Source organism: Cololabis saira, chromosome 24 (assembly GCF_033807715.1).
Source record: "Cololabis saira isolate AMF1-May2022 chromosome 24, fColSai1.1, whole genome shotgun sequence".
Classification (NCBI taxonomy): domain Eukaryota; kingdom Metazoa; phylum Chordata; class Actinopteri; order Beloniformes; family Belonidae; genus Cololabis; species Cololabis saira.
Window position 1 is genome coordinate 24,937,429 of NC_084610.1, and position 12,321 is coordinate 24,949,749.

The window sequence follows — 12,321 nt, forward strand, 5'->3', positions numbered from 1 at the left end:
TTCTTTCTTTCTTTCTTTCTTTCTTTCTTCTTTCTTTCTTTCTTTCTTTCTTTCTTTCTTTCTTTCTTTCTTTCTTTCTTTCTTTCTTTCTTAATTTTATTTGAGGGACCATGTGCAATTAAAAACATAAATGTAAACATTTGATGCACCAGAGTTAGCCTTGTAGCTCCTATAATGTAGTAATTTCACCAATAATGTAATAAAATAGCACCCTATAATTTAATAATTTCCTATAATGTAATAATTTCACCATATAATGTAATAATCTCCTATAATGTAATAATTTCACATAATGTAATAATTTCACCCTATAATGTAATAATTTCGTATAATTTAATAATCTCCTATAATGTAATAATCTCCTATAATGTAATAATTTCCTATAATGTAATAATTTCCTGAAAATGTAATAAAATTTGTACTTAACTCAATCGAAAATGTAATAAAACCCAATAATGTAATAACTTCACCAATAAAGTAATACAATATCCTGACTGATATTGTAATAACATTTTTACCGATAATGTAATACCTTATTACATTATTGGGAATGTATTACATGGAACTAAAAGTCTGTAATTTAAGCCAATAGTCATTCTGGTGTTTCATTACATTTACATTTTTAGGTTTTCAAAACTGATAATGTAATACTTGACAGATAATGTAATATAGATGTTCATTTTCAGTCCAGAGTTCTACATTTTGTGTTTTGAGAATCTAAGAATGTTTTATACGCCGGATCTGAAACACCAGAATGACTATTGGCTTAAATTACAGACTTTTAGGAGATTATTACATTATATGAGATTATTACATTATAGGAGATTATTACACTATAGGGTGAGATTATTACATTATAGGAGATTATTACATTATAGGAGATTATTACATTATAGGAGATTATTACATTATAGGAGATTATTACATTACAGGAGATTATTACATTATATGAAATTATTACATTATAGGAGATTATTACACTATAGGGTAAAATTATTAAATTATAGGAGATTATTACATTATATGAGATTATTACATTATAGGATGAAATTATTACATTATAGGAGATTATTACATTATAGGAGATTATTACATTATAGGGTGAAATTATTAAATTATAGGAGATTATTACATTATATGAGATTATTACATTATAGGGTGAAATTATTACATTATAGGATGAAATTAGTACATTATAGAGTGAAATTATTACATTATAGGGTGAAATTATTACATTATAGGAGATTATTACATTATTGGTGAAATTATTACATTATAGGGTGAAATTATTACATTATAGGAAATTATTACATTATAGGGGATTATTAGATTATAGGAGATTATTACATTATAGGGTAAAATTATTACATTATAGGAGATTATTAAATTATAGGAGATTATTACATTATATGAGATTATTACATTATAGGATGAAATTATTAAATTATAGGAGATTATTACATTATAGGGTGAAATTATTACATTATAGGAGATTATTACATTATAGGGTGAAATTATAACATTATAGGAGATTATTACACTATAGGGTAAAATTATTACATTATAGGAGATTATTAAATTATAGGAAATTATTACATTATATGAGATTATTACATTATAGGATGAAATTATTACATTATAGGAGATTATTACATTATAGGGTGAAATTATTACATTATAGGAGATTATTACATTATAGGGTGAAATTATTACATTATAGGATGAAATTATTACATTATAGGGTGAAATTATTACATTATAAGGTGAAATTATTACATTATAGGAAATTATTACATTATAGGAGATTATTACATTATATGAGATTATTACATTATAGGATGAAATTATTACATTATAGGAGATTATTACATTATAGGAGATTATTACATTATAGGGTGAAATTATTACATTATAGGAGATTATTACATTATAGGAGATTATTACATTATAGGGTGAAATTATTACATTATAGGATGAAATTATTACATTATAGGGTGAAATTATTACATTATAGGGTGAAATTATTACATTATAGGAGATTATTACATTATTGGTGAAATTATTACATTATAGGGTGAAATTATTACATTATAGGAAATTATTACATTATAGAAGATTATTACATTATAGGAGATTATTACATTATAGGGTAAAATTATTACATTATAGGAGATTATTAAATTATAGGAGATTATTACATTATATGAGATTATTACATTATAGGATGACATTATTAAATTATAGGAGATTATTACATTATAGGAGATTAATACATTATAGGGTAAAATTATTACATTATAGGAGATTATTAAATTATAGGAGATTATTACATTATAGGAGATTATTACATTATAGGGTGAGATTATTACATTATAGGAGATTATTACATTATAGGGTAAAATTATTACATTATAGGAGATTATTAAATTATAGGAGATTATTACATTACATGAGATTATTACATTATAGGGTGAAATTATTACATTATAGGGTGAAATTATTACATTATAGGGTGAAATTATTACATTATAGGAGATTATTAAATTATAGGGGATTATTACATTATATGATATTATTACATTATAGGATGAAATTATTACATTATAGGAGATTATTACATTATAGGGTGAAATTATTACATTATAGGAGATTATTACATTATAGGAAATTATTACATTATAGGGTGAAATTATTACATTATAGGATGAAATTATTACATTATAGGGTGAAAATATTACATTATAGGGTGAAATTATTACATTATAGGAGATTATTACATTATTGGTGAAATTATTACATTATAGGGTGAAATAATTACATTATAGGAAATTATTACATTATAGAAGATTATTACATTATAGGAGATTATTACATTATAGGGTAAAATTATTACATTATAGGAGATTATTAAATTATAGGAGATTATTACATTATATGAGATTATTACATTATAGGAGATTATTACACTATAGGGTGAGATTATTACATTATAGGAGATTATTACACTATAGGGTGAGATTATTACATTATAGGAGATTATTACATTATAGGAGATTATTACATTATAGGAGATTATTACATTATAGGATGAAATTATTACATTATAGGAGATTATTACATTATAGGGTGAAATTATTACATTATAGGAGATTATTACATTATAGGAGATTATTACATTATAGGGTGAAATTATTACATTATCGGATGAAATTATTACATTATAGGGTGAAATTATTACATTATAGGAGATTATTACATTATTGGTGAAATTATTACATTATAGGGTGAAATTATTACATTATAGGAAATTATTACATTATAGGAAATTATTACATTATAGAAGATTATTACATTATAGGAGATTATTAAATTATAGGGGAGTATTACATTATATGAGATTATTACATTATAGGATGAAATTATTACATTATAGGAGATTATTACATTATAGGGTGAAATTATTACATTATAGGAGATTATTACATTATAGGAGATTATTAAATTATAGGAGATTTTTACATTATATGAGATTATTACATTATAGGATGAAATTATTACATTATAGGAGATTATTACATTATAGGGTGAAATTATTACATTATAGGAGATTATTACATTATAGGGTGAAATTGTTACATTATAGGATGAAATTATTACATTATAGGGTGAAATTATTACATTATAGGAGATTATTACATTATCGGTGAAATTATTACATTATAGGGTGAAATTATTACATTATAGGAAATTATTACATTATAGGGGATTATTAGATTATAGGAGATTATTACATTATAGGAGATTATTACATTATAGGGTGAAATAATTACATTAAAGGAAATTATTACATTATAGGAAATTATTACATTATAGGAGATTATTACATTATAGGAGATTATTACATTATAGGAGATTATTACATTATAGGAGATTATTACATTATTGGTGAAATTATTACATTATAGGGTGAAATTATTACATTATAGGAGATTATTACATTATAGGGTACTACAAGGCCTCAGGCTAATTAGCCTCTGCAGTCCCTGGTACAAATAAATACACACAGATAAAAAACATCAAACATTCTTCAAGGTCCTCCATTTTTCTTCTATGTCTCTCCATGACCTTCCATGACCTTCCATGACCTTCCATGACCTTCCATGATCCTCCATGTCTCTCAATGACCTTCGTCTCCGTCTCTCGTCTCCAGTGGACGTCGTCTCCGTTCAACACGTCACCACGGCGATCGGATCAGGGGGCGGGGCTGAGCGGCCTGGGGGCGGGGCTTCGCTCCAGCATGACGACATGATGACCAGACAGGAAGTGAGCTGCTGCCTGAACAGGATGTGGCAGGAAGTCCCAGGTCATGTGACCCCCGAGGCTGCAGAGCAGACCACCAGGCTGCTGTTCCAGAGGTACGAGGCTCAGTTTGTTTGGTTTTTTGTTTTCTTTTTTAGTATTATTATTATGATATTTTTGTTGTTTTTATCATTAGGGCCCGAGCACTAACTTTTTTAACTTTTTCTTCCAACAAAATGAGAGTCTTTTTTCCCCTAAACGTGCCCCAAAAGTCACCAAATTTATCACCAAGCCAGGCCTGGTGATAAATGTGATATTTAATGGTTTACATTAATGGGCGTGGCCTAACGGCTCAACAGCGCCCCCTAGAAAACTTTGTGCCTCAAGCCCCACAATACGGTTTGACGTACATGCACGAAAATCAGTACACACCTGTATCATGTCACAACTTAAAGAAAAGTCCTCTGGCGCCATGGCCGAAACCCAACAGGAAGTCGGCCATTTTGAACATTTTCAATTAATCCCCTAATTTTGGAGCAATTTATGCCATTCCTTCGGCAGTTAATTCAGCCTGAACCGTAACGTGCACCCAGATGTGTTATACATCAAAATGTGTGTCTCCATCCTGCGACTACGCGCATTACTTTTCTCAGTCAGAAGCGTTACCGTGGCGACGATAGACGCCAAAAAGTGTTCCTCTTTAATTAATTATGAATTATTGTTGTTGTTGTTCCAGTAGTCTTGGGGGGCGTGTCTCTGCTCGCTCTCTTGGGACCGTCTTGATCGCCCTTTCTGCAGACGACCTGCTGCTAAAGTTCAGAGGTCAGTGGTCATGATGATGTCACACCATGATGATGTCACACCATGATGATGTCACACCATGATGATGTCACAACAAGGTCTCCCCCTACCTTTCAAAATTATTTCAACATTATTCCTTCAGTTAAAACCGTTATTATCCGGTAACCCTTTCTTTTACAGTACAGTAATAACCAGGTAATACCATGGTAATTACACTGTAATTACCTAGTAGTACCTTGTATTTACAAGGTACTTACATGGTAACTACTGGGTAATTTACCCAGTAAGTACTAGGTAGTTATTACGTATTTTCTTGTACCAGGTAATTATGTGTAATTACCTGTTGTTTAAACTAAATATTACTAGGTAATTACAAAGACATTAGATGGAACTATGAGGGAAATTACAGGTATTTACTAGGTTAATATTGGTAACTACCAGTCAATTTACCATGTAATTACTCTGAAATTACATGAATTATTTCTAAGTACCAGGTAATTACTAAGTATTTTTCTGTTTAATTAATTAATTAAAGTGAAACTGGACTGTAAAAGAAAGCGTGTGTTGTTTATACATACGTTTCAGAATAAGAGCCCCATTTCAGGACCTCCTACCTTTCAGAATAAGAGCCCCATTTCAGGACCTCCTACCTTTCAGAATAAGAGCCCCATTTCAGGACCTCCTACCTTTCAGAATAAGAGCCCCATTTCAGGACTACATGCCTTTCAGAATAAGAGCCCCATTTCAGGACTTCCTACCTTTCAGAATAAGAGCCCCATTTCAGGACCTCCTACTTTTCAGAATAAGAGCCCCATTTCAGGACTTCCTACCTTTCAGAATAAGAGCCCCATTTCAGGACCTCCTACCTTTCAGAATAAGAGCCCCATTTCAGGACCTCCTACCTTTCAGAATAAGAGCCCCATTTCAGGACTACATGCCTTTCAGAATAAGAGCCCCATTTCAGGACCTCCTACCTTTCAGAATAAGAGCCCCATTTCAGGACTACATGCCTTTCAGAATAAGAGCCCCATTTCAGGACCTCCTACCTTTCAGAATAAGAGCCCCATTTCAGGACTACATACCTTTCAGAATAAGAGCCCCATTTCAGGACCTCCTACCTTTCAGAATAAGAGCCCCATTTCAGGACCTCCTACCTTTCAGAATAAGAGCCCCATTTCAGGACCTCCTACCTTTCAGAATAAGAGCCCCATTTCAGGACTACATGCCTTTCAGAATAAGAGCCCCATTTCAGGACTACATGCCTTTCAGAATAAGAGCCCCATTTCAGGACCTCCTACCTTTCAGAATAAGAGCCCCATTTCAGGACCTCCTACCTTTCAGAATAAGAGCCCCATTTCAGGACCTCCTACCTTTCAGAATAAGAGCCCCATTTCAGGACCTCCTACCTTTCAGAATAAGAGCCCCATTTCAGGACTACATACCTTTCAGAATAAGAGCCCCATTTCAGGACTTCCTACCTTTCAGAATAAGAGCCCCATTTCAGGACCTCCTACCTTTCAGAATAAGAGCCCCATTTCAGGACTACATTGCTTTCAGAATAAGAGCCCCATTTCAGGACCTCCTACCTTTCAGAATAAGAGCCTTGCCTGTCAGAATAAAAGCCTTTGTTTCCTGCAGGTCTGGTGAAACTCTCGGAGGACGGTTCAGGTTCAGGTTCAGGTTCAGGACAGGTGAGCAGGTCTGGACTCAGAGCCCTGCTGGAGGACCTGAGCCAGGTAAATACAGGTAAACTCAGGTAAACTCAGGTAAATACAGGTAAACTCAGGTAAATACAGGTAAATACAGGTAAACTCAGGTAAATACAGGTAAACTCTGACAGGTAAATACAGGTAAACTCAGGTAAATACAGGTAAACTCAGGTAAACTCAGGTAAATACAGGTAAACTCAGGTAAATACAGGTAAATACAGGTAAACTCAGGTAAATACAGGTAAACTCTGACAGGTAAATACAGGTAAACTCAGGTAAATACAGGTAAACTCAGGTAAACTCAGGTAAATACAGGTAAACTCAGGTAAATACAGGTAAATACAGGTAAACTCAGGTAAACTCAGGTAAATACAGGTAAACTCAGGTAAACTCAGGTAAACTCAGGTAAACTCAGGTAAACTCAGGTAAACCCAGGTAAACCCAGGTAAATACAGGTAAATACAGGTAAACTCAGGTAAATACAGGTAAACTCTGACAGGTAAATACAGGTAAACTCAGGTAAATACAGGTAAACTCAGGTAAACTCAGGTAAATACAGGTAAACTCAGGTAAACTCAGGTAAACTCAGGTAAACTCAGGTAAACTCAGGTAAACCCAGGTAAACCCAGGTAAATACAGGTAAATACAGGTAAATACAGGTAAACTCAGGTAAACTGAGGCTACATGTATTATTAATTATTAATATTATTAATTATTAATATTATTATTTTTAAACCTGTTATTTTCCAGATTCCTGCAGCCGTTCAGGAAACTGAAGTCTTCGGCAGCGTGGAGGAGGAAGTGATGTCATGCTTTACCGGGGTAAGAACAACACACCTGGTTACCTGGTGGTGGTTGCCATGGTAACCAGCTGACCTCCTGGTTGTGGTTGCCGTGGTAACCAGCTGACCTCCTGGTGGTGGTGGTTGCCATGGTAACCAGCTGACCTCCTGGTGGTGGTGGTTGCCATGGTAACCAGCTGACCTCCTGGTGGTGATGGTTGTCATGGTAACCAGCTGTCCTCCTGGGTTCCAGGTATCGTCCCAGACGGTGAGTGGAGATCATGTGATGTCGTGGCTGCAGAGCGGTCCTCAGCTGTTGCTATGGTTACCAGCGTTACACCGACTGATGCTGAATCAGCAGGTCCAGCACAGGGTCCGATGCCACACCTGCAACACCTGCATCAGCGGCCTCAGGTGAGTCAGCAACACCTGCACCTGTAACACCTGCATCAGCGGCCTCAGGTGAGTCAGCAACACCTGCACCTGCAACACCTGCATCAGCGGCCTCAGGTGAGTCAGCAACACCTGCACCTGCAACACCTGCATCAGCGGCCTCAGGTGAGTCAGCAACACCTGCACCTGCAACACCTGCATCAGCGGCCTCAGGTGAGTCAGCAACACCTGCATCAGCGGCCTCAGGTGAGTCAGCAACACCTGCACCTGCAACACCTGCATCAGCGGCCTCAGGTGAGTCAGCAACACCTGCATCAGCGGCCTCAGGTGAGTCAGCAACACCTGCACCTGCAACACCTGCATCAGCGGCCTCAGGTGAGTCAGCAACACCTGGTCCGTTAGAATAGAATATCGGACTCGTGGCCGAGCCCGCGGCTCGTCCTGCCTCACGCCGGCCGACTCCGCGGGTTGTGGAGTAAAGACCAGCCGGCCGAGTCCTAACAGTTTCCTCCCTTTGTTGAAATGTCCACATTGCAAGTATTGTCGCCCTGTTGTCGTCCTTTTTGGTAAAATGTAACCAAACTTTCAAGCGCTTATGCCACTTTGTCCAGATGTTTTTCTGCTGGGCGCGAATGGTGGTGACGTCATTCGTTCCCACTGAAATCGATAAGGGAATCGTTTGCAAAAAAGGGAACGATTCCAAGGAATTGAAACACTGGGAACCGGAATCTCAACAAGAACCGGTTCTCGATTCCCATCCCTACTGAGGTTTATAATGAGGTTACCTGGTTTATACTGAAGTTGCCTGGTTTATTCTTCTTCGGCTCTCGGCGAAGGCGGACGCTTTTCTGCTCCTCTCCCTTATCTCTTTATTATTATTAACTCTACAATCATGGAATTGATTAACTGGTCTCTCAGCACAATCAGAAGTCAGGGGGTAAGGGAGCCCTCCTGCCCCCATGGGATGTTTTTTGCTGGATACACAATGGATTCCTGGAAACATTGGAAACCGTTGTGTTTGGTGATTCTGTCTGTCGAGGACGTTGAAGATGCTTCATAATTGGATTTATGATAGCAGGATTTCTCTTGATCGGAGGAGGGGGATTCCTGGTCTACCGACAAACGCGTAAGTCGTCGGCAGCTGTTCTGGCTCTTTCAGAGCTGCTGGACGTGGCTGAAGGATCAAGCAAGGTGATCAACACTCAGACTTTAACGTTGGGGGAGCAAAGCCGTAAGCTGGATGAGATTCTTGAACAGAATCGCAGGCTGGCGGCATCTTTGAGCTCATTGGTAAGATGGAGAAGACCTTGGAGAAGTTGGAAGCTCGGCTTGGCGGGAATTGATCACAAATTAGTCTGTTTGGAGTCGCCATTGATGAACCAGAGACAGAAGGCAGACGGAAAATTACTGAGTCTGTCTGTTTGCAATACAATTGATGATTCTATGATCTGACCTTGACAGGGCGGTTTGGCCGATCGCTCTGGTCACAATCTCCCTGGTGGAATGTAAAGTCGCAATCTCCCTGGTGGAATGTAAAGTCACAATCTCCCTGGTGGAATGTAAAGTCACAATCTCCCTAGTGGAATGTAAAGTCACAATCTCCCTGGTGGAATGTAAAGTCACAATCTCCCTGGTGGAATGTAAAGTCACAATCTCCCTGGTGGAATGTAAACAAGGTGACTCTGCCCCCACTAACCCTCCCCTCTCAGGAACATCTGTGGACCTGTTTCAGAACTGACCGAGCCGTCTGATAACATCAAGGACATTTGGCTGAGAGCAGCTCTGGGTGAAGGTTCACGGACTCATCGCTTACACACTTACTGATAACCACACCTCCCTCAACTCAACACCTTCCTCGGCCCCACCCTCTTATCAACCCCCCCCCCAACTCAGTCTCCGGGTTTCGAGTGCCACGAAGCCGCGGCGTTCACTTGGATGAACTGTGCCGGGACCCCCCCCCACACACACCCACATGCAAGTCTTGTGATGTCTGTTGTTCTGTGTGCCGATGTGTTTTTTGCACCTTGACACTGTGTATTATACTCAGTGTGAATATGTTTTTGCTCCTCCCCCCCCATCCCAGTGTTACCCTTTGAAAAACAGGCGCACAATACCATTGTGTCACCACCGGTGTATCCGAAGTCAAAAACTGCTTTAATAAACCTGATTCTGATTCTGTTATATTTTTATATACTATAATGAGTTTATCTGGTTTATTTCAGGTTCAGGTGTGTCAAGTGTGTGAACGTCCACTTGTGTCAGAGCTGCTTCCTGAACAACCAACAGTCCAGAAAACACAAAACCCACCATGAGGTGGTGGAGTTCTGGACTCAGGTGAGACCAGACTATTATTAACCTGCACCCTGTGACCCATCGGTTCATGAAATATAGTTTTACAGCCTCTGTTTTCTAAATGGGAAGAACAAACGGCTCCATCAGTAGAGCTTCAGCTCCATCAGAGAACCTGGTCTTACATTCATTAGTTTTAGTTTCAGCTCCTCAGTCCTCATTTTATCTCCACTAGTTCTCATTTCAGCTCCATCAGTCTTAGTATTATCTGGTCTTTACTGAGGTTTAAATCTTGAAGAAAGAAAACATACAAATCATATATAATTTGATGTATTAATCTCACTCAATATATCTGATCTATAAAGTACTGTCATCTGCATAGAGTCTTAGGGAATAAAGTACTGTCATCTGCATAGAGTCTTAGGGAATAAAGTACTGTCATCTGCATAAAGTCTTAGGGAATAAAGTACTGTCATCTGTATAGAGTCTTAGGGAATAAAGTACTGTCATCTGTATAGAGTCTTAGGGAATAAAGTACTGTCATCTGCATAGAGTCTTAGGGAATAAAGTACTGTCATCTGTATAGAGTCAGACTGAGGGAATAAAGTACTGTCATTTGTATAGAGTCTTAGGGAGTAAAGTACTGTCATCTGCATAGAGTCTTAGGGAATAAAGTACTGTCATCTGTATAGAGTCTTAGGGAATAAAGTACTGTCATCTGTATAGAGTCTTAGGGAATAAAGTACTGTCATCTGTATAGAGTCTTAGGGAATAAAGTACTGTCATCTGCATAGAGTCTTAGGGAATAAAGTACTGTCATCTGCATAGAGTCTTAGGGAATAAAGTACTGTCATCTGTATAGAGTCTTAGGGAATAAAGTACTGTCATCTGCATAGAGTCTTAGGGAATAAAGTACTGTCATCTGCTCCCCCCTGATGAGCCTGGTCCTGCTCAAGGTTTCTTCCCTCCTAAAGGGGAGTTTTTCCTTGCCACTGTTTGGCTTAAGGTTTTTCTCCCACTAGGGGAGTTTTTTACCTGCCATTGTTTATGTAATAACTGCTCGGGGGTCATGTTCTGGGTATGGGTCTCTGTAAAGCGTCTAGAGACAACTCTGTTGTATTAGACGCTATATAAATAAAATTGAATTGAATTGAATTGAATTGTATAGAGTCTTAGGGAATAAAGTACTGTCATCTGTATAGAGTCTTAGGGAATAAAGTACTGTCATCTGTATAGAGTCTTAGGGAATAAAGTACTGTCATCTGTATATAGTCTTAGGGAATAAAGTACTGTCATCTGTATATAGTCTTAGGGAATAAAGTACTGTCATCTGTATAGAGTCTTAGGGAATAAAGTACTGTCATCTGTATAGAGTCTTAGGGAATAAAGTACTGTCATCTGCATAGAGTCTTAGGGAATAAAGTACTGTCATCTGCATAGAGTCTTAGGGAATAAAGTACTGTCATCTGCATAGAGTCAGATTTAGGGAACATAATCCACCACTATTTACCCCTCCATGGTTATAGGAATGAATATTTGAACAATACGTTATATTATTATAGATAAATGTAGGAGTCTGAGTTTTAATAATTCTATGGAAATATGTAAGTGCATTAGTAGATATCCTCAACCCTCAGCCAGGAGAGACGTGTGGTAAATCTGCGTCACTACCAGTTACGTATGACGTCACCTCATAAACTCATTATAAACCACATCTAGTTTCGGATGTTCTACATTTCCCTGCGTGACATATTTAAGTTCATTGTCCCTCAATGAAAGGTGGAGCTTGTGTCTCTAAAACATCTTGGGAGAATAAGTTCCCAGTCACTGTAAAACGTTTAAACACTGATAGTTTTCCCGTGTTAGCAACAGGAAGTACCGTATTGTCCCGAATATAAGACGACCCCGATTATAAGACGACCCTCTTTTTCAAGACTCAAGTTTGAAGAAAGACTTTTTGAACTCCAAATTCAATTTTTATACAGAAAATAATTAAGGTATCTGAAACAAATGATTATAACAATATATTCGAGAGAAAAAGCCTGTTA